This window comes from Pelodiscus sinensis, chromosome 12, assembly GCF_052426305.1.
Source record: "Pelodiscus sinensis isolate ZL-2025 chromosome 12, ASM5242630v1, whole genome shotgun sequence".
NCBI classification, from domain to species: Eukaryota; Metazoa; Chordata; order Testudines; family Trionychidae; genus Pelodiscus; species Pelodiscus sinensis.
The window spans coordinates 26,622,501-26,649,694 of NC_143063.1; the positions used below are offsets into that span (position 1 = coordinate 26,622,501).

Here is a 27,194-nt window from a genome sequence, read left to right on the forward strand (position 1 = left end):
GAGTTTGGTAGTTCAGTAGCTTTTTGTTCTATAGTGGTATAGAAATGGGTATTTAGGAAACTCCATAAAACCAGTGAAATAATATTACTGTTTAAATGTCTGGGTATCTTGAGATAAGAAATACTGCAACATAATTTATAAAGTAGCTTTCTACTGAGTGAAGTATCCTGATCAACTTTTTCTTAAGTTCTTAAGGCTGGATTTAAAGATACCTACTATTCATATTATATGTTAATGTTAATGGGAATATATGTTTAAAGTCTACTCCATCTTTAAGTCTAATATCATAAAAATAAAGTAATACTATTTAATCACCCACAGCTTAATAGTGCCTTAGTTGTTTACTGCCATTGCACTAATTGCTCTGTACTAATGTGTTTTTGTGTGATTTCCAGTAGTGCTAAAAGAACTGAGATCCATAACTAATTAAATATAGTGTTTTTATGTTAAAAATATATCTGCTGTAGAGTAGCAAATGAACAGAAGTATTTAAAAAAACAAAAGAGATTTGCCATAAGCATAGCTGCAGAGAAATAGGTAATTTTTATTGCATCTTTTTGCACAGTGGCAACAGATAAACTAATGGACAAAAGGGCAAGCTACAGAAACCTAAGTATTTTGTACTATGGGCCAGATTCTTCTCTCATACTGGTATAAATAAAGACAATGGAGTTACACGATAGTAAGTGGGAAGAGAATCAGGCCTTCTATTTCTGCAAATATCTTGTCTTTTAGTTTTTGGTACTATAACTTTTAACATTCAAAACACATTGGCACACATGCACACACACGCACGCACACACACACACACATGTGCTTGCATGTGCACTCTCACATTCCTCTCCCCCTATATAAATACTTTAGTTAAGTCTGACACAGAGAGAACAAAACACAACAAGGAGATAGCAGTACCTGGCACTGTTATATAGGTGATTTAAGTTCAGGAAGGTGATTTAGACCCTAGGCTATATAGTAGAAATTTTGATGTACACAGACTTGTAGGGAAGGAAGCAACACCATTTATATACTCTACCATACCCTGCCAGAGGGTTAATTGGGTAACGTTGTTGGTTCCAGAAGAAGCTAACTGCCTGAGATAGGGCACTGAAGTGGAGGCTGTCAGGGTGAGGGAGGTGAGGGGAAATTGGATATAATAGCATTAATAGTAATAATTAAAACTAAGTAACAAAAGAATGCATAACTAATATTCCAGTCTCTTGCTTTTTATTGCAGTATTAATATTCATATGAACGATATCTAAGCTATTCAGTATAAAACTGACAAGACAAAAGCTACATTGTAGGAGGTACATTGTTTATTACAACATGTTTGTTTCTGTGAATTTGGACCAACTGAAAACAAGCTAATAGTACAACTGAATTTTCTGTTTCCAGGCCTTCCATACAGGGTTCCTTATCAGCCTAGGATCCAGACAATCACAGAGTGAGGACACACTTCACCTTATATAGGGGGAGATAATGAGATCAATTAGATTCTCAGCCATTGAACTGTAGACAGCTGTTGGTGCATAATAATCATCATTAGAGATGGGTGAATGTGGGCGACGTGATTCACCAGGCTACCCGCAGGTATTTTAAAAATGCCAGACTTAACTCTTGAGTACTTGAGGCCAACATTTTCTCTGCAGTCTCTTTTGGGACTATTCCTCATGAAAAAAGTCACATTTGAGAGAGGAGAATAGTGAGCTGTTTCTCAGGGATGGAGGAAGTTGGGTAGATAAAACTTAACTTGTAGGTAAAAGAGAACCTTTCTCTGCAGTGCTGCCTGAAATTCCTGGACCTGTTAAGCCCATCATTAATCACAATAATTTAAAACTGTATCAACAGTTCTTCTTGGGTTTTGTTCTATTTTCTATGTGTTCACTACAGTTTCTATAATGAAAAGTGTAGCCCTTAAGACTGATTAGATCCTGTCTTGGTGCATCCCTCCCTTTTGAGGCCATCAAATAGAAAGGCTTTTTTCTGTCTCCTTTTCTTCAAACTTATTAACTTCTAACCTAGCTACCCAGGAAATTATAAACTATATGAGAAAGGCCAAATTTGGAACGCTTTTTGGTTCGTGGATAATTTAACCTAATCTGTATCTCATTTTTAACCTCTGAGTATGCCCATCATCCTTTAAACCATTCACTAATACCATTACTACATGCAGTCATTACTCTATTGTCTTCACCATTCCTGTATTTTCCTTTTTTGTTAAAGTCTGGGTAGACTCTCATAATAATAATTGCTTACACAGCGAACTTTGTATATATAAAAAATCTCTAATAGACTCTTTCTTTTAATCCTTGAACCTTCCCCATGTTATATGTATTTGTGAGCACTTTCTAACTTGGATCCTGTTTATAGATAGGGCTGTAAATTAAATAAGATAAATTAAATATATATTATGTAATCTTTGGTTTGGTAGATAGAAAAATATAGTTCTTTCTTAGGAATTTCCTTTTCATCTTTGAATGTAAACTTCGTTGCTCCATTTTAATGTTACATAATTAAACTTCAGAAAACTTATTAACATATCCTTGAGTTAAATGGCTACATCAGAATGGCCCAGATGGAGTAATGAGAATGAGGCCTGGTTTACACTAGGAGTTTAGGTCGGATTTAGCTTCAAAAGGATGATTTTCTAAATAATTAGTTCTAAAAAGCAGGAATACCAAATCTGTTCTGTTGCTGAAGTTAATTTTGGTATTCCTGCTTTTCACAAGGAGTAACGAAAATTTAAACATTGCATGGTCGAATTCACGGTAGTATAGACTTAGCTTTGAGAAAGTCAAGGTTCTTGGCCTCCAGGAGGCATCCCACAGTTCCTTGCTCTGGCCAGAACTTGTGCCTCTAATGCTCACTAGGTGAACAGGAAAAGCACCATGAAAGTTTGAATTTCATTTCTCATGTGGCCAGTGTTGTGAGAACACCTCCAAGCAGGCAGCACACCTGAGCAGTACGTGTAGCCATGATTTCCATGAGCTCAAGTCCCATGAGCTGCAGTTCCCAGAGGTGCAAAAGAGTGCCAGTATAAAGTGTGCAGGAGATCTTGGACCTCAACGAGGCATGTGGAGAGGAATCCATTTTCTTGGAGCTCCAAAACAGGAAATATCTATGCAAAGATAGCAAGGTGCATGTGGAGAAAGGATACTGCAGGGACTGCCAGTGGTGCTAAGTTAAAATAAAGGTGCTGAGGCAATCCTATTACAAAACAAAGGAAGCAAACAGACAATCTGGTACATTGTTGTAAACATGCCATTTCTACAACCAGCTGCATGCAATCCTTGGGGTAGAGGGGAAACTGAACAGCTTTCCAAGCCAGACCATGGAGTCAACACAAGAAACTCAGGGCAGCAGCATGGAGGACAGTATGGTGGTGTAGGGTAAGGAGGAGGACAAAGAGAATGTCCATTGGGTGAGCAGCGAGAGCCAAGAACTTTTACTCACTGTGGAGCCAATCCCCTTCTCCCAGGACATCTCACAGTTGAGCACCGATCCCAAGGAGGACGCTTCTGGTGAGTTGACAATTTGTTCCTTGCTACAAGTGATTTAAGGCAATTGGGTGTGATGTGTGGCATACTCTGTGCTTACACAGCACAGGAAGAGGACCTGGAACATCTTGTTAATGTGTCTGAAAATGGAGTGGGAATCCTCCCTGCACATCTCCATGAAACTCTCAGATAGGAACTCTTTGATCCTTTTCACAAGGTTTCTGGGCAGGCTCGCCCAGAAATAAGTGGTCTGGCATCATTGCAGCACAAAGCATTGCAGCATAAGGACCAGGTTGCTGGTCCCATTCAGTCAGCATCAGCTCCCTATCACTTTATGTGATTTGGAGAAGACTGATATCTCGCATGGCAACCTGGATGAAGGAGGAGGGGAAGCTATTAGTTGCTGCCTCTGCTACTAGCATGGCTTCAGCCTCTGGACCCCCCACTCCTGCCTTTCTGCCCACAGGCTTCTGCAGGATGGGAGAGTACTCTACTGGGAAGTAAGGTGTGATGGACACAGAGGAGGGAAACCACACGAGCCACCTTCCTGTTCCTGCCGTTCCCACTCCCACGTGCAGGATCATGCTCTGGCAGGTCCTTTACCACGCTTGCCTCTAAACCGTCTGAGTCCAGATGTTCTCTTGAGAACTCTGTTGTGTACCGGCTGTACAATTGCCCCTTTAAAGAATAACTTTTGCCTTGCGCAGAACACTTCTCTGTTGTCTTTAGAGAGACCTTCACTGTATGTTAGCAGATTAGATTTTAGGCTCCTCAACGCATCTTCTGTAATGTGTGCCCTTGTAACTTTTCATTACAGTGGGAACAACAGGGAGATTACTGCGTGCTCCCCTGGCTTCAGCAGCTGTCATCTCACACAAATCTGCAGGCAAAAACAGACAAGAGAAGACCTGTTTAAGGAGCAAATGGAATGGAGGAATACGTTCCTGGAGGAGATGTGGGCAGAGTGCCAGGAGAGGATAGTGGAGTGGCAGGAAAGCATGCAGGGAACTGCAAGTAAAGCAACAGGAGAGAATACCTTTTCGTCCCTGATTGCTGTGATGGAGTACCTGGCAGAGATCCTGTATAGGGACCCCTCCACCCCGTGCAAAGCAAGTTTCCCTCCTCACCCAGTTCCATAGCCTTCAACCCAGGGGACCCAGGATACAGGGGGTTGGGGAGAGAACCCAAAGGCAGCTTCACACTCAGCCTCTATAGCCTTGGGAGGCAAAAGGCTGTTGTCCTCGCATTCCTGATCCTTTCCCTTAGGGTCCCTCCATGGACTTTTTTTCTCCCTGTTGCCTTCCCTAAATAAAAATGCATGATCTCTGAACAACAGTCTTTTTATTGCTTGTAGTGCAGGGTTTGGGTAGGGGATTGCAGGCATACACGCTGAATGCAGAGGCACCTCATTGAAAGGAGTGTGAATGACTCTCAAAACTCGCTATTCATAAAAACTGCTGCTCAAAATCTTTGGCTCGGCATACTGCCTCAGTCTCCTTCCCCCCCCTCCCCCTCCACCAGATAATATTTTTTGAAAGCAAGGAAGAAAGTTATGGAGCACACAGCAGGTTGCCATCCATCACAAGGGGTATGTCTAGACTACATGCCTCTGTCGCCAGAGGCATGTAAATTAGACTACCTGACATAGTCAATGAAACAGGGATTTTAATATCCCCCGCATCATTAAAATAAAAATGGCCACCGCGCTGTGCCGACTCAGCTGATCGTCAGCACAGCGTGGCAGTCAAGACACAGATCGGTCGACAAGGAACGCCTTTGTCAACCACTCCCTTATGCCTCGTGAACTGAGGTTTACAGGAGCGGTCGACAAAGGCATTCCCTGTCAACCGATCTGCGTCTTGACTGCCACACTGTGCCGACGATCAGCTGAGCCGGCACAGCGCGGCGGCCATTTTTATTTTAATGAAGCGGGGGATATTAAAATCCCCACTTCATTGACTATGTCGGGTAGTCTAATTTACATGCCTCTGGCGACAGAGGTATGTAGTCTGTACATACCCAAGGGGAGGTCTAATCTAGTCAGCAGACTCCTAAACCTTCCTTTTAAATGCCTGAAAGCACATTCAACCACCATTCTGCACTTACTCAGCCTATAATTGAACTGTTCCTTGCTGGGATCCAGGCTACCTTCATGAGCTACGGGAGCAAAGAGTAAGCTGGTTGATAAGGATCATTATTGGCATTTCCAACTCTCCGATTCTAATTTCCAGAATTCATCTTTCTGCAGAGGCAAAAGTTCCTAAAGGTGTGCATGTTATGCTCCTCTTCTTTATATTGGTGAAATAGCCCTTGTGATCCACTAGCACCTGCAGCACCATCAAGAACTACCCCTTGTGGTTTATGTACTCCTTGGCAAGGTGGTTGGGGGCCAAGATGGGAATGTGAATTTAGTCTTTTGCCCCACTGCAGTAGGGGAAACCCATCATGGCAAAGCCTTCTTCAATGGTATCCACATTTCTCAGAGTCACTACTCTCCATAGCAGAATGTATTGATTGCTTTTGCTACATTTATAACAGCAGCCCCCATTGTAAATTTCTCCACTCCAAATTAATTCCCAACTGACCAGTAATTGTTTGGCATTGCAAGATTCCACAGGCCAATTACCACGTGCTTCTCCACTGTTAGAGCAGGTCTCGTTTGGGTGTCCCTGAACTTCCGGGCAGGGAAAAGCCATTCATAAAGTTCCGTGAAAGTGGCCTCGCTCATTCAGAAGTTTTGCATCCTCTGCTGATTGTCCCATATCTACAGCACTATGCAGACTCGCCAGTCTGTACTTGTCTCACGGCACCAGAACTAGCATTTCACTGTGACCTGAGGGTCACTTGCTAGCTGTTTCCAACTTGCTCAACATAAGGGTTTGCTTGTACAGCATGCCCATGGCACCCCAACAGAGAAGAGATTCCTCCTTGTTCTCTTCCTGGTGGAGTGACATGCTTACATGCTTGAAATACTGCACTATTAGGTGCAACAAGGTAAACACCAACATCAAAATGGTTTGATGCAATGGGGTCCACCAAGAAGGCCATGCTCGTGCTGCTATAGCATCTGCATGGGTAAATAGGACCAAAAAGGGCATGAAAATATCATTTCCTGTTGATCTCAAGCAAGGGGGGATGGAGTAGATGAGTGTATTCTGGGATACCGATGACATGAACCCAGAACCACTCGCTGAACTGTCGGACTCTTCTTGACTCTAGCACTCTGAGTGCAAAGGGTGGGGGGACACAAGAGACCTTAAATGCTTTGCCTCTGTAGGCTCTTCTTACAAAAACTCCAAAAGGTTACAGAGTTCCTACCCTTGGGAGATAGGTTGCCCCCTCAAGTGTCCAACTCCTTCCTTTAATACCCAGGAAGAATCACTTGAACTTCTTCCAGAGGAATACTCCCAAGCTCTTTTACCACAAGAGAGCTTGAAAAAGAAAACAGAAAACAAACTCTTGTAGCTGATCTCTCAGCCTAGACAAGCACACACACAGACCTGTTACCTTCCAGGGCAAAAGAATCAAATGATCACCTTAAAAAAGTGATTTTATTTACAAAACAAAAGTTTTTATTTACAAAACAAAAGTTATACTTGATAATGCATACTTGCTAGGTGTTACAGAGCAACTGAGAAAAGAGCAGATTAAAAACAGAGAGAAAAATGGTATCTCTGGCACAGTTTAGGTATAGTGAATGGGGGACGGAGGACACATGAATCTCAGACAGAGAAGTTTAACCAAACAAAGAAAAGTACCCTGATCATGATTAAACAAACATTTCTCTATCTAGTCATGAGCCATATTGATCTGTATTTCAAAGTTCAGTCCTTTCCATGCCCAGTGTTTCTTGTAGGCATGGTAATTCCATTGGATTACTTCATTTTGCTTCCTCTAACTCCTAGTTTAGAACTCTGACAAAGAGAAACAGCAAGCAGGTAACTTTACAATTCAGATTTCAGCACTGAAATCCCATTGGTTCTTTTGACTCCCTGCCAACAACCTTAGCTAGCACTCCTCCTATCCATCATAGCACATTTTGGTCCCAATATGCGCCCATGAGCATAACCTAGAATGCTAAGTGGTGTTGGCACTGTGGGATAGTTACCCACAGTGCATTATACTCAAAGTCAATGGCAATCTTCCTAATGGGGACATTCTACTGTGAACTATGTTGAATTCTTGCATACAGTGCAGACATGGACTTTTGACTTTGCAAAATTGACCTTAATATATTAGACTTCATGTCATGGTGTAATAAAGGCCCAAGAAAGGGATTCAGGAAATTGGGAATTCTAATCCCAGCTATGCCTGTGACTCATGTTATGCCCTAGGGCTCTTAACTGTCTCATTTTTTACCAGGGCCAAATCCTCTGGTGGTGTGAGTGTAACTCTTGTTGAAGTCAGCAGAGGTGTAGCTGCTTCTGCTAGCAGCAGATTTGGCCCTAATTTGGAAAGTACTTACATACTTTGCAGGTTATTGTGAGGATTAATTAGTTAATGTTTGTACAACACTCTGAATATATAAAGTGCTGGATAAGTGCTTAGTAGTATTATTATTAAGTCCCCATGCATCACTTATTTACTTTTAATATCAGAACAAGCTATTGTTTTTGCTTTTGTGAACTAATATAGCTGAGAAAGGAAGGAACAATGCAGCTTACTGTGGATCCAACTGGCAAAACAAAGTCTTACCGGCAAAATATGTAACATACAGTATGTACACAGATAATATTCAGGCAACATCACAAAGTATTGATATACAAATATTTATCTATTTGCAAAGAGAAATCCCAGTTTGAGAGCCCAGTTCTGCAGACTTTATTCTTGTGAGAACTATGAAAGTTCTCATGCATAAAGACATTTCACAAGAGTAAGGGTATGCAGGGATGGGGGTCTAATATGGGGAGATTAAATTACCTATTGACCTTATTGATATATGGCCCAGCTCTCCTTGAGAAGAGTAACCATAGCTGCTTTTGCGATGTAACTGCATCATTGCAGGACATTATTGGGCACTTCCTTAGACTAGTTTTCCTGATGTTTGTAAAAGCAAACTAAAGAGATGTGTGCGAACAACATGTTGAATACCCAGAACAATGTCTAGCTAGAATGGAGTGATCTGATCCCAATTATAGTCTCTTTGATTTTGAAGTCTGGGTACTACATCTTTGTTAGAAAAATTTACACAACCATTTTGTCCCTCCTAAGTTTGCAAGGAGTTCTGTTGTAATGCTTGTGAACAGGTTCCAGGTTTTGAATTAGCAAGGTGAGATTTTGTGTAAGAAATTGCCTGTCACTCTTCCATGTAAAACTGGAAGATTTTCATGTTCACTTTAGTGTTTAAGGTAGCAGATTTCCCTCCCTATTTCCACCAATATTACCTCCTCCTTAGCAGTCACTGCACTGCCCTGCATTTTGGAAGTTGACAGCAATACTGCATATTGTTGACTGCCACATCCTTTCAGATGGTGCACCATCTTCCTCTCTGTGACCTGGCTCTGCTCTGTGGCTTGCTGGGAGTGAGGGGGAGCATGCATCTTGTAATTGAGCAGTCTTCTTATCCCTGTCTACGGTGCCCTGACTTAAGGGACAGCTGCAATCAGACTCTGGGTTGCTGGTGTACATATGGTGTACATGTTGTGGTTACAAACTTATACTTAGAAATTGACGTGAAAGTGAGCAATTGGCAGAATTTCCCCTTCTGAAGCAGGATAAGCTCCGTGTGTGCCCTACCCATTTTATTAGTTGTAACTGAAATTGGGGTCTTTGGGGCCCATTGGCAGCTGCTTTACCAGTAAGCCAAAAGGGAATCTTCCTGTGTCTCAGCCAGTGGCAGCTGAGCTAAGCCCCTGTCATCTAGAAGTTGCTTTTTGAACATAGCTTACACCAAAGTAAAGCCGCCTCCATAAAATATGCTATAATAATGAAATACTAACAGAACACTAACTCAGAAGCTACTAGCATCATTATGCTTCTGAATAAAGGCTACCACCATGCCCTTTTATTCACCTACTCATAGGTGCTTCTGCTGTACCAGATATGAAGTAAGATGTCCCACAATACTCAGACCCCTTTAATATAATATTCACAGAAAAAAACAGATGGAAACACCTCCAACTAAGACTAATGTAAATACAATGTCAAAAAACAGAGTAGTTATGAAAGTGAAGTCTTGCCTCTTCTGAGTATTTAGGAGTATGTCTACACTTCCCTCCTAGTTCAAACTAGGAGGGTAATGTAGGCATACCGCACTTGCAAATGAAGCCCGGGATTTGAATTTCCTGGGCTTCATTTGCATAAACCGGGCGCCGCCATTTTTAAATCCCGGCTCGTTCGAACTCCATGCCGCGCGGCTACACGCGGCACGGACTAGGTAGTTTGGACTAGGCTTCCTAGTCCGAACTACCGTTACTCCTCATTCCACGAGGAGTGAGGATGAGGAGTAACGGTAGTTCGGACTAGGAAGCCTAGTCCAAACTACCTAGTCCGTGCCGCGTGTAGCCGCGCGGCACGGAGTTCGAACGAGCCGGGATTTAAAAATGGCGGCGCTCGGTTTATGCAAATGAAGCCCAGGAAATTCAAATCCCGGGCTTCATTTGCAAGTGCGGTATGCCTACATTACCCTCCTCGTTCGAACTAGGAGGGTAGTGTAGACATACCCTAATTTTTTTTCCTAGTGCTTGCTTATAAGTAACCTATGACATAAAAGAATACTGCAGGGGTGGCCAACCTGTGGCTCCAAAGCCACATTCTGGGACTTTCTGAGGAGTAACGTTAGTTCGAACCAAACCCATTGGTTTGAACTAATGTGTCCCGGCACGCACTTTCACTTTCTAACTGTTGATCAAAGTAACGCGCCAGCGAGATCATGCTAATGAAGCGCAGGATATTTAAATCCCCACTTCACTGACTATTTCAAATGCCTACATTTACATCCCTAATTTGAACTAGGATGCAAGTGTAGACATATCCTTATTCAACTGGCTCAGTTTTATACTACTGTGAAGAAAATATTACCAATCTAGAATTAAATGTACATGTTAGACTTTTAGTAAACTGGCCATCATGTAAATTTCTGTACTCTATATATATTATGGCCCTTGGTACACTGCCATGCAAAGCCATATATCCAAAAATAGCTCCATATACACTGCAGGAGCTAGAACCAAATTTCATGACAGCAACTCCTGAAATTGACAACAGTGTTGTTTTCTTCTCTGGCAGATTCAGCTGCACATTCCAGTTAGGTGTTCATGGTGCCTTGCACTGGAGCCCCAACCCTAGCAGTACCCAGACGCTACGTCTACATTGGCATGATCTTGCCCAAATACTCTTTAATGCAAGAGTATTTGCGCAAGAGAGCGTCTACACTGGCATGTGCCTTTGCGCAAGAGATGCTCTTGCGCAAGAAAGCTCCGATGGCCATTTTAACCATCGGGCTTTCTTGCGCAAGAAATTCATGTTCCCTGTCTACACTGGCCTCTTGCGCAAGAACAGTTGTGCACGAGGACTTATTCCTGAGCGGGAGCATCATAGTTCTTGCTCAAGAAGCACTGATTTCACACATTAGAATGTCAGTGTTCTTGCGCAAGAACTCCCCGCCAGTGTTGACAGACAGCACGTTTTTGCACAAAACAACTGCTTTTGCACAAAAGCATGCCAATGTAGATGTATCCACAGAGATAATGTACTTGTGCATTATAGCTATAGCCACTTCCCTAGCCATGTAAGATGGCACCAGCCTGATCTTTTCTCAATTTATTTTTTCAGTCCATGGCTGGAGTAACAGCTCAGTATGGTTTTAGCCTCACAATCTCTCAACTAGTTTAGATTTTTTTCTCTTGTGGTATATTGTTAGTAGTACCCATTGTTAGAGTAGTTTTAGTTGCAATAGTTTGTTTCCCTTAATGCTGCCCTCACCAGGTTTTGAGCATTATCCTCCATGTGGAAAAGCAATTTCCAACAGCGATCCTCCACACAGTGCTTGCTCTGCCTTGGCAAGTCCCAAATCAAGAGCATTACGCAATCTTCAGACCAATTGAGAACAACCTCAGGGTGATTTCTCTACCTCCCTGTAATGGGGTTGACTCACCAGCATGGTGCGTTCAGCAAGGTGACTTTGGGGAATTAACTGTCTGTTCCAACACGCCCCCTTCCACTGGTGTCTCCCCATGTCCTCCATTGGTACAGAGTTGTCTTCAGGGCACTGCCCTCCAGCAGTGCCCACTCTGGTCTTTGTCGGCACCCCCTTCCGGGGGGGGGGGGGATGTCTTTGTTCTTCCTTCCCTATACTCCAGGGTCCTCCCTACTCCCTAGGAGCCCCAGTTCTTCTACCACAGAACACCCAGCTCCTTCCAGGAACACCCAGTTCCCTTGCACCCTCCAGCCCTCAGTGGCCACTCAGGAACACCTAGTTCTTCTACCATGGAATACCCAGCTCCCTCCAGGAACACCCAGTTCCTTTGCACTCTCCAGGCCTCAGTGGCCCACTGCCAGTCCCTCTCTAGCCCCTGTCTCTGGGCAGACTGCAGTCCCTACAGGCCACTCCTCCCTGGCAAAGGGTATGGACCTGCTACCTCTGCCTACCAGGTTGCCTCCTGCAACCCTGCCTTCAGACCTTATGGCCTGGGGCTTCCCTGGCCCAAGCCTCCCCAGCCTACCATGTCTGCCTTTCTCAGCCCAGCCTTTCATGATTGCCTCTCGCAGCCCCGCCCACCATCGCTGCATCTCGCAGCCCCTAGGGCCTCAGGCCTGGTAGCCTGGGTTTGCTAGGTCAAAGCCTCCACAGCCCTGTCTCTTACAGGGAGCTTCTTGCTTCCCTGGAAGTCAGCCCTCTACTGCCCTCCCTCCACAGCAGCAGGCAGGTCTCCCTCGTCTTCCAGGAGTCTCTCATTATAGCCTCCAGATGGACCCTTACTAGCTGCCTCAGCTGGGCTTCCCTCAGACTCCACTCTCAGCCCCTTAAAGGACCAGTATAGGGCAATGCACTGTCACACTCCCGTAGGAAAAACAGTGACCAGCACAGAGTTGGTGATAGCTTGTTAGAGGGAGTGGATAACTAACCCTTCCCTGGTGCCAAGTAGGGAGGTTAGTAACCCTGTACAGTTGACTCCAGTTCTGGACTTTGGGAATCCAGTACCAACTATTTCCATGTTGATGGAATACCAGGCATCTACAGACATCTGCATTTTGGTCTCATCCTCTCCTTTGGTCCAGGACTTTGCCAGACCGGCATCAACTGTAACCCCTTCATTTGACTGAGTTGCTGAATCCTCAGGTCTTTGGGCATCTCACCCAGTATTCCTTTTCCACTGGTTGTGGAAGCTGCGCTGATATGAGCACAGGGGACCTCAGTAGAGGGATCCTCTTTGGCACAGAGGTAGTTGACCCCACAGCTATTTCCATGGTGACTTTCACCACCCTCAGTGTTGTTCTGATAGATACTCTGGTCATCGTGCAGTTCAAGGTGGATTGGACAAAGCTCATTCTCATTGTCCTGAAGTGACTGAGACAGTGCTGGTTCTCTGATCTTCTCATGCTGTGCTTTCTCTCCAGCCCAACCTAATCACTCAGAATCACAGCCACATCCTGAGCTCTGTGCTCACTTCTCGGTCCCTCACAGTGTGGCTGCTGCATGGCTGAATTAGGAGAAAGAGAATAGCTTTTTCAGCAGAATGGAAGTCATTTTTCGTGTGGTCATTAGCCCACAGAATCCCACCGATGCTGGCTTCTATCCAGGTCATCTTGGAGTGCCTGATATGCCTTCAGTCACTGGGGCTTGCACTTAGTTCATTTAAAATGTACCTGGCAGCAATTCTGGCATTCCATCCCCCTGTTCATGGAACATCCTGCATCAAGATGAAACAGCCTTAGCTATGACTTTGCAGCATGTGCTAGCTATGTACATAGCATTCCTCAGTGTTGTTTCCATATTGAGCATTTATAGGTCTGCTATGTAGTTCTTGATACATGCATTCATAACTATATCTTTCAAGGGAGATGCAAGCTGTGGTAGAATGGCCCTGCAGTCCTTATGTAGGTACGCTCAGAGACCCATTTCCTACGGGGAAGGGGGAAAGTGTACTGCTTGAGAGTTACCTATATGGAATGCGTCTATGCAAAGAAGAAGAAATGGTTACTTACTGTAAATGTAGATCTTCCAGATATGATGCAGACATGTATTCCACAATCCACCCTCTGTCTTCTGTGTATTGGAAACTTGGGTCCTGGTATTCAGTGCGAAGAAACTAAAGGAGAGTTGGGGTGATGCTATTTCATGTAGCCAGGAAAGGGGCTGTGGCAACAAGGCATGAGTGCTGCCCCTCTACACATACTGCTAGACATATTTCTATGGTGCTGGGGGCATGCATATCTAAACTGTCTGCATACGCAGCTGCATCACATCTCGAAGAATGATAGTTCTAGTAAGTGACCATTTTTTATTCTATCACAATGAAATGGTTGAAAATATCCATTGACATACAATGATGATTATTTTTTACTATGATTATTTTTAAGGATGGGTTTTTCATTATGCTCTTTAGGTGCTGCAGCTCCACTCTCCAGGTCTCAACTCCCAAGATGCCCAGTCTATATCACATAATCAGTTCAACTAGTCTTCTGGCATATTTTTTGCCTACCTCATTCATCTGGCTTTGTGTAACTCAAGAGTGGGAGGGAAAAGCCTTCTTTCAATTCAGAGCAGTATTTTCTAGTTCAACATTTTTCATCCCTTAAACTTTTATTTGACATGATGTTTTATTTAAGACTTACTGTTGCTGGGTGACAACTGTCATGCTGCTAAAGCACCTTAGAAATCCATAGCCTAGTTTAATATGTTGTATCACAGTGACTTGAACACTCAAATAGGTTAGCAGTACCTATTCTGCCGTTCTTGTTCTGTCAAAGCTAGAAATTTCTGACTTGTCTAATAAACAGATAAACTATTCACTAAATAAGAGCATAAAACTTGGTGGTTTTGTGCTTCTTATAGGCTATATAATGAGAGCTTGGAACAGCAGTAATTTGTATTCTGAAATCGGGCATATGTGTGTTCTGACCTCTACTGACAGATTCTGTTGGCTAGTCTGCTACTCTGAGTCTACTAATTCACTGCTCTAAATTGAGCTTAGCTCTGCTACCATAGTCAGCTGTGGCCTACTCCACTAAGTTGTAACCAGCTTGCTGGTGGCACAATCTGTTGGTCTTCCTATGCAGATTTCAAGTGATACAAAGCTCTTGTTTTGGCTCCTTTCACCCATCTACACTGTGTTCATTTTCCTGCTCTGTGTTCATTTTCCTTCTCTTCTCATGATAAAGAGCAGGCCAGGCAGCCTCTCTCATTGTGGGCAGTTGTTTCTCATGGCCTTTGCTAGAACTCTTATTAGTATTGATCCTCAATTTGAGTCCCATCAAAAAATTTGAGCAGAGACAGATAAGAGTGGAATGGTCACCTTTGGGAATGGTCAGTCTGTGCTTTCTGGCTCCTTTCACCTAGCTCGTGGAAGCACAAGAAGACATAGGGTTACTTTGGTAGAAAGATTGGGTTAGCAGCAGCACAATTAGACTCTTCTGTCAACAGTCCTTTTTGTACATCTGAATGCACGTGTATGGAATGGATGCTTAAGATTAGGTAGAATTTGGTTGTCCAATCCCAGCTACTTAAAGAATTCCTCAATCCTTCATGGCTATTGTGGAACTGAATAAGTGTCTCTAGCATTTGCTTAGGTTTACAGCTAACTAACTAATTTGCCAGTATTAGCCTGAAGGGTCATTTAGCTTTATTGATTGTATGGCAGATTTTTATCAATTAAGTTATGAGTATGGTTATTTTCTTAATGGCTCTAGCTTTTGTGGGGACCAGCTGGATACAGCCTCCAAAGATAATTGGCCATGTCTCCATCAGCCTCTCATTTAAAGAGATTTGGGATAGGAGGCTCATATATTTTCCAGGTATATGTAGAATAGGTTTGTAGAGAAGTCTTCATCTTGACAGTGCCTGCTTTCCCTACTCAGCAGGTCTAATCAGTAATCAGTTTTTCTGTTTCTACAGAATTGGACTACAGCCATCAAAGATGGATAGGTCCTTTCAATAGTAACGAAGGCACAAACCCTCTATTCTTGGTGGTCTCATTCAGAAATTGTTTCTAGGTTTGGACTTGATTATTAATACAGAAAAGAGATACAACCTATAATACTGCCAGCACTCTCATATGGCTCATATTTTCACCATTCCTAGATAGAATGGAAAATCAGGAAATGATGCTTAAGAGCTTATTTAGACTCATAGTATCATGTCAAGATCTAGTCCAATGGTCAGAGATCTGATTATGAGCCCAAAGCAGTTTCTGTTTTTCTCAAAGTAGAAATCTGGCCGAGTCCAAGAAAAAAATTCCTTCCTTCGCCTCCTCTTCTTCCTCCTCCTCCTCCATCTTCGCCCTTTGCACACTTCATTGTCAATGAAGCAATGAATGGAGAATATATTGATTCACCCCTGGAGCATAAAGATGTCTTTTAGAATATTTGATCACCTCCACTTTGAATAAATTCACTTTGTTCCAATAGCTATTCTTTCCAGAAAGGTATTACAATTGGCAAGATGGGCAGAACCAAATTTCTTTTGCATTTCCCAGTATGGTCAAAATGGTCTTACATGTGGTGCCCTAATATTCTTCCTAAAGTTTATCATCCTGTCACTTTCTGCTCTAAACCCCAAAAATAAATGGAGAAAATGTGTTATAGTCTTGATGTGCGCAGAGCACTAATAGCATACATTTCTGGAACCTCAGAGTTTAGAGGCGCAGATACCAGGTTGAGGAGAATGATATAAATAGAGACTCAGAATCCCTTTTTGAGGGCTTCTTGGTCTCCCAGTTTGTTGCTGTGAATCCACTCCTGTATAAGAGAAAGTAGCAGGTTTTCCTTACCAATGTGAACCCAAAGCTATCTTTACTCATCAAGATATTTTCCTGAGGGAAGAAGTGGACATTGTTTAGCTGGGAAATTATGCAGGGCAGATACCTGGTGGATGTAGAGAAGAGAGAGAGAAGGCAGTGGTATTTGGCTGACTGAATGGTGCCAAAATGAGTTTTTCATTAGTCATCCTTCCTTTGGACATCTGCATGGAAGGAGATGACCCCTTTAAGTGAGAGTTCAGAAAGGAATTGGAATTAGAAGCTCAAAAATTTTCCTGATTGTTTCTGCACATTTTAGATAGCCAGTCAGAAAGCCAAAGCCTGCAATACATATTTAAGTCAAATACTTTATATACTTTACACCTTTTACTGAAAAAAATTGAATCCAAGTCAGAAATGAAGAACCATATTGCACTACCAGTGGCAGATGATATGACTCTCAAGCAGATAAAAGACTCTAGAATAAGTTAAATACTGAGCAGAACAGACTATGAATTGTCCATATTGCTTAATCCATTTTAAAAAGAAGACACCAACATTAATTACTAGAATGATGTCCTTGCCAAGAGAATAATGCGTAGTGCCATCCTATTCCACCTCGCCTCCCTTCCATGTATAGGCCATTAATTAGTGCCTTTACAAAACGAATCTTGTAACTAAGAATTTAGTCAGATTCTTGTACAAATATAATTTTGAAAAGGGTACTTATGATGAAGCAGCAGGAATGCAAGTTGCCCATTGGTGAAACACTGATTACATAGCCTGTATTGAAATGTTTTGGAGCACTATGCAGTCAGCCTTCACATACTAAACCATATTGGAATTTTGTGCACTCCCAGAAAAGCATGTGATATACTTAGGTGGCCTGGAATATGGGATGGTTCCTATAGCCAACAGTAGCTAAACTTGTCTGTCTTCAAGTTAATTTTTTTCTTAAATGGTGCATTTAACCATTTATGTATATATTGCAGATCTGTATCCATATGGACCATATGAAACAAACCAGTCCAATGAAAAATCCCCTGTAGATTCAGTTCAGTTCCTTGTTTACATGGGAAAACAGAACTTATTTGTTTCCGTTATTGATTTATAACTATCCTACCACCAGGAGAGCTAAGCCATAGGCAAACATTGAAGATAAGAATAAGAATTCATTTAAGATTATCTACTGTGCTGATCTTCATGTGTCACCAGCATTATTGATACTTTGATTGTTTAAGTCTTATTTCAGCAAGGAACTTAAGCATATGCCTAACTTTCAGCCCTAATCTTGTCCTGTTAATTTCCCTATGGTAGTACATGGTTACGGTTGCAGCATTAAAACCAGGAAATGTAAAAGTGAGGATTCCAAAAGCAACACTAACGTGGCCATGTTGTGCATCCCATATGCATATGCACTGCATTTTACATCATAGATATGAATTTAGTATTTAACCATTGCCACTGGGACCAGTCACTCCTGTTTCTGCTGTTTGCTCTGTGGGAAGTCCTTCAAATGGATCTCACTGCTTGAGTCACATTTTGAGAGGCATCTCTTAGGGATTCTTGCATAGGCTTACAAGAGAAAAATGTTGTTCTGTATGAACATAAGCTCCATGGGTACGACTACACAGCAACATTATTTCAAAATACCTAGCATTATTTCGAAATAACATAGTCCGTATCTACACAGCAAGCAGTTATTTTGAAATAATGTCAACATACTGTCAAGCTGGAGGACTTCTTACTTTGACTCCTGTAACCCTCATTGTACAAGGAGTAAGGGAAGTTGGAGGAAGAGTGCTCTACTTCAAAATAAGTGCTGTGTAGACGTTCCCAATTTCAAAATAAGCTATTTCTAAATAAGCTACACAATTGACGTAGCTCAATTTGCATAGCTTATTTTGAGTTAAGACCTGCTTTGTAGATGCACTCCATGAGTCATGAAAAATTGTAGATACATTTGATGGGAGATGCTAAAGAATGACCAGCAGATATAGCAACATTGCTATAAACACAGAGCCCATAAAAATTTGATTTGGAACTTTTAGAGCAATAGAAGAATATGCACTTACTTTTTCATTTACATCAGTATAGTTGCTCTTGTGTTTGAAACTGCTCTATGTAAGGACAGATACATTAGGCCTCATAGGTTTTCTTCTTGATGTTTATGGATGTGGATTGCAAACTTCTGGAGTTGTCTAAACTTTTCCTTATATTTTTCCTTCATTTAGGGAATACACAGAGCTGACTGCAGACTGGGTTCTAAAATAAATGTGTTTTATGTTCATTTTGCAGGTATGTTACTTCTCATTGTTATAGAATTTGTGACACGAGGTCTTTCTGTATGGAAATGGTTTTAACGGAAGAAAAGTATTTAGTAATTTACATGTGTTCAGTATGTCAGTGTTGGTAGACTTAAAATTAGACACTCCAGCTTTATGCTGCCTTTGTGGGAGTCTGTCACATTCTCCCCCTGTTCTCCCTGCCTCCGGAGTAAGGGTTATTTTAGAGTATTGTCCCATTCCACATGGGTACAGAGTACACAGTTAAGGTTGTGGAGCAACTCACATTATTCAGTGCAGATACGCCAGCAAAGGTATGTCTAGACTGCATCCCTCTGTCGGAAGAGGGATGCAGATTAGGCAGCTCAACATTGCAAATGAGGCAGGGATTTAAATATCCTGTGCCTAATTTGCATTAAAATGGCCGTCACGTTCTGCTGACTCAGCACTCTGTCGACAAAAAGCGGCAGTCTAGAGGGGGATCTGTCGAGAAAGAAAGCCTTTCTCGACAGATCCCTTATGCCTCCTTGCCTCCTTGCAGAATGCATAAGGGATCTGTCGACAAAGGCTGTCTTTCTCGACAGATCCCCCTTTAGACTGCCGCTTTTTGCCGACAAAGTGCTGAGTTGGCAGAACGTGGTGGCCATTTTTATGCAAATTAGACACGGGATATTTAAATCCCTGCCTCATTTGCAATGTTGAGCTGCCTAATCTGCATCCCTCTTCCGACAGAGGGATGCAGTCTAGACATATCCCAATAGCAAGCAGCCACATCAAGCTGCATTCATTGTGAATGGGCTGTTCATAGCAACTTAAAGATAACATGCAAGTGTTTTATTTTTTAAGATCCATCACGGTTATGAAAATAACCATGATATGCCATTCTTGCAACATATTAATTTTTGTTTTTCTCCTCCTCAGGCCTACACTGCATTTATTTTCTGATCACATTCTTTTTACTCCAGTGACAAGGCCCAAAATACACTGAGGTGGTGATAGGATCACCCGCAGTGGAACAGACACTTCAAGTCCTATAGCTCCCCCCCCTTTTTTTTATTTAACCATGGAGGTTTTCCTTCAGAATTCTATTAGAGGATCATTCAGTAATGAGAACTTATCTTGTCTTCTACTGTTCTGTGCTACCTTTAGGTAAGATTTCTCAGGCCCTCCTTTCTGTTTCAGAATCATTTCCTCTTTGGTTAGAGAGATTTGTATATAAAAATAAAGATTTCTCAACAATAACAAATCCTAAAAGTAGGGCTGTCGATTTATGCATATTAACACCCACAATTAACGCAGAGCACAATTAACATGCATTAATAGCAGGCATTTCTGCAGCACTGCCACTGCGTTTCAAAGGGGAGTGGGATCAGCTGGAGTCCTCATCTGACTCCAGGCTCTGTGCAGCACTGCCCCAGAGTTGGAGACTCCAGCTGACCCCAGGCTCCACGTTGCACTGCTCCTTTGAAACACTGTGGCAACATTTCAAAGGGGCAGCATTGCACAGCTGATCCCGGGCTTCCACGGCGCTGCCTCTTTGAAATGCTGTGGTGGCGTTTCAAAGGGGCAGCACAACACAGAGCCTGGGGTTAGCTGGAGTCTTCTTATTGTTTAACAGTGTGATTAATCATTAATTATTTGGGATGAGAGTAAAGATTTTATACTTATTCATCAGTTTTTAGTTATTTGTAGTAAAGATAGTGCTATGAGAGGCCTAGCTGAGATCATAGTCTCATCTTGCTTGACACTGTAGAAGTAGGCAACAAACCCCAGAATTGAAAATCTAAATGGACAAGACACCAATTGATGGGAGAAATGAAGAATTTAGTGTCCACATTTTCAGATGTGAAACACACGCACAAAGATATTTAAGTGATTCATTGTGGGTGACACAGGAAGATTTTGCCAAAGCCAGGAATTGAGGTTACATCTCCTAAATCAGTGCCATAGCTAAAAGATTACCGGCCCGCTCATGCACTTCTCCAGCATTCTGCCATTTGTTTAATTTGAGGCCCCATTCTAGAACAACTTACTTTTGGCTCGAGTTAGTGAGACACTAAATTTTTCCCTGTTCTAAGAAAAATGTTGATATTTAAATACTGTGACAAAAACTCAAATCACAAATTCACACGGACCAAAAATGCAAAAACATTTTGGGATTGAGTTAAGATATTTTGTTTCAATAATTTCAAAATGTTTCATTTCTGTGTTGATTTTTTTATACGTGTTTGATACTTTATAATTTTAAAATTATTTAGAAAATGTCAAAATCACACTGTGGCGGGTTTCCGGGTGCGAGCGTCTCGCGCCCCCCCTTTGGTTCCACCCCGCTGAGGGGGGGCGGGGCTCCGCGTACCCGCCGCCTTCGCTTGCCCTCCTCGCCCCTGATCCCAGGGCTCGTTGGCAGGGCCTGTTGAGGGTGCGATCACCTCCCGGCCAGTGACGGCAGAGAGGGTTCGGCGAACCCCGAGTCCGGGCCCCCTCCTCCGGCCGGAGGGAGGGGGCGGGTTATGGCATGGTTGGGGAAAAGGGAGTGGGGTCCTGGTCCTTGGATGGTTCCTCCGCCGGTCCAGTCCACCCAGTTCCTAACTCTCGAGGGTTGCAGGGAGGATGGGGGAGTGGGGGACCCGGGCCCTCCCTCACCACCGGGTCCCAGCCCGAGGCCCTAAGTGGAGTTTGGTGCCTAAACGTCGCCCCGCACGGCGGACGGGGCGGCAGCCCTCAACTCATCCGCCCATGGGCGCCAAAAGGGCCCTGCCTCGGGCTCCTTCCACTCCCTGCTGGCCCGCCCCAGAGATGGGGCAGGTCGGGGTTCACTCACCGTGCCGGAGTCTCCGGGTCCGTCCCAGTGCGAGCCACCAGTTGCCGACGCCGTCCTTCCTGGTCGCCCGGGGGGCCGGGAACTTGGTGCCCTTGGAAGCCAGGGCCGCCACCTCCTCGTTCCTACCCCCCCCCTCCTGCTGCCCAGCCGCCACCTTTATGGGCGCCGGGGAGTGACGTCCGGGCGCCGCCGCTCCGCCCGCACAGCGCCGACGCCCCCGCCCTCGCCCTGGCGTGGGCCCGTGCCTTGTTCAGGGCCGCAAGTTGGGGCGGGCAGGCTGGCCACTTCAGCTCGGTCCGCGCCCTCCCCCGCTTCCGGTGGCGTGCCCCGGTTTGGGCTTGCCGCTGCCCTGGCTCTGGGGCCGCGGCGCCGGTCGGCGCGCCACTTGTGGCGTGCGGTTTTTCCGGTGGGAGGGGGAGTCCCATCCCCTCCTCTAGTGCGGACCCCGCCGGGTCCGTCACACACACATTTCTATTTTTTCAATTTTTTTGAAACAGGAAATTAATTGAAATCAGTCCTTTCCCATAAATGTTTTGGTTTCAGTAGATCATAATTTTTCAATGGAAAAAATGTTTAACTGGAAAATTTCTTACCAGCTGTACTTTTGGATGAAGTGGGCAAGATGAAGGTTCCCTTTAGAACCCACAATCACTGCACTTAGATTAATAACTGATAATGATTAGTGCAGGGTAATCTAAAGCTTCCAACTTGTTTCTCTGTGGGTCAGAACCTCCTTATTAAAAAGTTAGAAAAGAAAAAGTTGACAATGGCAAGAAATAAGTCATGTGATCAGCTGAGTTTACCACAAATAAAAGAGGTTATTATTAATGCATGAATATAGACAAGAGCCTTCCACTAAAGGCTCCAATTCATATCACCACTGAATTTCGCTATAGAAATATTTGTAGGCACTTTTTCTGACACCTAACTTGGCTGGGAAAGAGCAGTTATTTGAAAACACCTTAATAGAGCTCTCTCTTTCTCTTTCTCTCTCTCTCTCTAACCCCACATCTTAACTAACTTAGGGTATGTCTACACTACCCTCCTAGTTCGAACTAGGAGGGTAATGTAGGCATACCGCACTTGCTAATGAAGCCCGGGATTTGAATTTCTCGGGCTTCATTAGCATAAGCGGGGAGCCGCCATTTTTAAATCCCCTCTGCTTCGAACCCCGTGTAGCGCGGCTACACGGGGCTCGAACTAGGTAGTTCGGACTAGGGTGCCTATTCCGAACTACCGTTACTCCTCGTGAAACGAGGTGTACCGGTAGTGCGGAATAGGCACCCTAGTCCGAACTACCTAGTTCGAGCCCCGTGTAGCCGTGCTACACGGGGTTCGAAGCAGCGGGGATTTAAAAATGGCGGCTCCCCGCTTATGCTAATGAAGCCCGGGAAATTCAAATCCCGGGCTTCATTAGCAAGTGTGGTATGCCTACATTACCCCGCTAGTTCGTAGTGTAGACATACCCTTATTCTTCGTAGCTGAAGCAAAATACAGGACTATGTAGCACTTTAAAGACTAACAAGATGGTTTATTAGATGATGAGCTTTCGTGGGCCAGACCCACTTCCTCAGATCTTTGTAATCTTTGTAACACAAAACTACAAACAACTAACATGGTGGAATCAGAGGACGATTTTGTTTTTGTTTTTGTTTCAAAGGCACTAGTTTAGCGCAAGAATGTCCACAAAGAATATATTTGTTTAAAAATTAAGTCATGCTACAAGAAGACATGTGTGCCTAATGTCGGATGGAAATCATATTTGTTCCTAACACATTGGAGAAATTCAAGAACAGTTTATCCTTCTGTAAATGTTGCCCCAAAGACAGCAAGACCGTTTATTTGTCTGCTGCACGTGTGCTACTTGCATATGTTCAAATTCTCCAAGGCCTGTTTTTATACATATCCCACTTTCTGATAAATCTTTTAAGTTTTGCTTTTGTAACTTTATGGTCTTTTGCTTCAGCTTGCCCTGTTTTCCGCTTTGTCAGGATTCCCATTTGGATTTGATTGGCCTCTCCTTGTCACTCCCAGTTCCTGTCAAAGATATATTATTGTACATGTATGTGTGTTCAAGTTGCTAAAACACTATATTTTTGTAGGATAGAAGGGATAGTCACATTTTGTCACCTTCATGGACAAATGCCATGGAAGTAGGAGTGTGTGACCTTTGTCAGAATAGCACCCGTGGTGATAAGTGGTTTCTTTTTTATCTAAAAGATGCCAACGAAGAGCAAGATATTCTTTTTTGTGGGAAAAAAACCTGCCATTTTCTGTTTTTCAGATTTCTGTTTTTCTGAAGATGACTGAAACTAAAACTATTCTTGAAATTGCAGAAAAAACTTTTTCTTGACTTCCAACAAGAATATAATCCCCCTACCCTCCCGTATTACTGAGCAGTGTAATGGTCTAAATATTGATTTCTGCCTTCCAAATGTAGAAGATAGTGATCTTGTATTACAGTGGTGGGAAACTTTTTTGGGTCAAGGACCACTAACCACTGAAAAATTAGTCAGGGGCCACACACAAGTGAGAAGCTGAAAAAAAAAAAGACAAACCCTCAGTGACATGGTACCTGACTGAGAAGGAGAAAGACACTCTCCACATTCCCCTTGCACACCAGAACCTAGTGGGGCACAGGCTAGTGGACTTTGTATGGTCCAGTCCCACAGTAGGTATGGGCTCCCAAATGCTGAGGTGGGGAGGAGACGTGAGCTTTGGGGACTGGATCCAGGTATGCGAGGGGCCAGATGTGTCCACCAGACCTGAGGTTCCTAACCCCTTTTATATTGGTAGTACAAGGTTATGAAACAGGAGATCTGGGGTGCATTCCTTGCATTGCTCCATCACCTGGCACATGTTGTTGGGTGGACATTTTCAGAATTGATCACTCCTTTCAATGCTTGAGTTTTTGGAGGCTCAGCTGGCAGCATCTTGAGTTGGCCCAAAAGTTGGAGACACACATCAGTTTTAAAAATTATGTCTGTAACCTTACACATCTGAAAAAGGGGGATAATACCAACAAGGCTAGCCTACAACATTTTGGCACTTGAGGCGGGGAGTTCAATGACGCCCCCATGCCTCCTCGCTTGGGCCAAAACTTTGAAAGGTCTCAATTCTGCCTTCTTCCTGTTCTACTCCTCTCATGGTACTGCTCTGCTACCTACCCAAATAAAGAAGAAATAACAACTTAAAATGCCTTGTTCAAAAAGTGTGAACTAATGGCGCCCCCTTCCCCCAGTCTAGCATCTGAGACGTCCGCCTCAGTTTGCCTCAAGGTAAGGCCAGCCCTGAATACCAGCTACTTAATGGTTTGTTTATCACAGGAGTGTTGAGACAATAAATTCATTAATACTTTTTACAGAATGTTGAGCTGTTCAGAAAGAAGGTATTATTAAAGGGTGAAGTCTTTGGTTTTTTTAATGTATTTATATAGAATATTATAAACACCAGCATAAACTATGCATACCTAAACTATTCATAAAGGTGAGTCTTGGTTAGGAGGGGAGCCTAAATTAATTCCCTGGAACCAAATCCCCATGATGGTAAATAATATTTTAGGTTTTTGAAAATGATCCAAGAGTCTCCCATGCTGTTGATAGATTGTAGTCTTGTGTTAAAGGAAGGCTTTGGATAAAGAGTAGCCAGTGGGTATTTTAATTGCAAAAGGACTGCAGAGTATGACGACTTGGGATGGTTGCACCTTTATGCAGGTAGAGAGCCCCTGAGAGTGGAAAGTCTGTCTGGGGAAAGTCATCAGGGTCACAATACTTACCTCAATCTTCTGCTAGGGAGATCAGTAGAAGACCAGCACTACAAAGCAAAGCAGGCAGTTTCAGGCAGCACAGATTCAGCACACCCCCAAGTAGCCTCCAATCTAAGGAATCCATGGGGCGTCTGTGAGTTTTAAAGGTGCTCTTTAAACCCCTGAGGCTGTGTCCAGACTCAAGGGTTTTTTTAGAAAAAAGTAGCCTTTTTTCGAAAAAACTTCACTTGCATCTAGACTACAGCCACGTTCTTTCGAAATTAAATCAAAAGAACGTGGCTTTTCTTTCGACGGCGGTAAACCTAATTTCACGAGGAAGAACGCCTTTTTTCGAAAGTGCTCTTTCGAAAAAAGGCGTTCTTGAATGCAAACAGGGCGTTTTCGAAAGAGAGCATTCAGACTGCCTGGATGCTTTCTTTCGAAAAAGTGGCTTGCTTTTTCGAAAGTGCTGGTTGCAGTCTAGATGCTCTTTTTCAAAAGAGGCTTTTTCGAAAGATACTTTCGAAAAAGCCTCTTTTGAAAGAGGCTTGCAGTCTAGACGTAGCCTGAGTGCTGATAATGATGAGAAGATCTCCTGCCCTCAGGTCAAGCAGAATTCCCTTAGGCCCTGATAGCACAGGAAGGGGAGGTTTCTACCTCCCTACTCCAGCGAAACAGAATCATGTCCATAGCCTTTAGTTCCCGCAGAATAAGGAAGTTACTGTATTCTTTGTTGTATTTGATTTTTCCCTCTTGGTATTCAGAGTTTTCATTGTTAATCTTCTTTATTTATTTATTTAAATGTTAGGTGGTCCTTAATTTGGTTTTCTGTGCTGAAAGCCAAGGTCAACAATGAGACCTTTTCTGTTAGCTCTTAAAATGATTGCATGGTATGGTAATACTTACAGAAAAGTAACTAGAAGCCTCTTCCTTGTTTTAACGTAGGAAAAGAGTTTGAAAAGGGTGGTGTAAAGAGAGAGAGGATGCATGCTTGACACCATTTTAAGGAGCAGAATGATTAAAAGGGACTGGTAAATTAGAAGACAATTGTTTTGAAAGCAAAATACCACTTGACCCCTAAGAGAAAGCCATTTGTGGCTTTGGTGTTACATATGAAAAGAACATCGTTGTTCTTGTACTTAGGTTGGGAGTGCTAACAAGGGAACTGAAAAATATAAGTGAGACCTTTCATGTCTGCTCCTATGTGCAACTCTCAAAGCTGCTGCTTTTGGTTGTTGCCCCAGTACCAATAACTTCTGAGAACACCCATCCCTTTGCCAAGCATGACCATTTTACAAGATTAAAGTAGGATTTTTATAAAACAGATTCTGTACCGGGGGCAAAACCATGAGTAAACAAACAGAGCTATCATAACATTTTAAATAGTAATCAAATATGTTTTGCTGTTTGCATTCAAAGGGGGTGGAAAGGTAACTTGACAAGATGAAAGAAGGAACCAGATTTGTGTTCTTTCCCCCTGTCTCCCCAGTAACAGGTACAGAGTTTTAGTGAAGACTTCAAGGCAAAAAGAAAAAAGCATAGAATATACTGTTATGGTGTTATTTTTGTCTTTCATTTTTATGACAACTTATTTGTACTTAAAGGAATCTTTCCAAAGAGTTAAGAAGCATCATTAAATAAAGACTGTGAAATGTGCAATATGGCTTATTTATTTAAATGTTAATTGGTCCAACGAACACTTCTAATTAGCTCTATATTTGCTTAGCAAAAAGTTTTACAAATTCCAATTGTGAAAAGCAGCTATTTTGAGCTGGTAAGCATGTTGCAGAATCAGCTATGATTTTTCTATAGTTCTCAGCCCTTGAAGGCACAATTTAATTTTTCATGTATGCATACTAGCAACGGTAAACACTTGCGAGTGTAAAGAACCTTCTTTAATTAGCTGCACAACAATTAAAGGATTCACAAACTAAATTGAACCCTGTCTCTG

At 42.9% G+C, this 27,194-nt stretch overlaps 1 protein-coding gene across 17 annotated transcripts in view; it reads left to right on the top strand.

The window, feature by feature from the left end:
• The window catches only part of ZNF536 (zinc finger protein 536), a 456,239-nt gene that overhangs the window by 158,771 nt on the left and 270,274 nt on the right, over window positions 1–27,194 (top strand). For 2 of the 17 annotated variants that reach the window (XM_075940165.2, XM_075940168.2), the window contains one exon: window positions 18,627–18,690. The exons of the other annotated variants lie outside the window; for them this stretch is intronic. The gene's annotated coding sequence lies outside the window, so the exon portion shown is untranslated. The remainder of the gene's footprint in view (window positions 1–18,626; window positions 18,691–27,194) is intronic. 17 annotated transcript variants of the gene reach the window in all.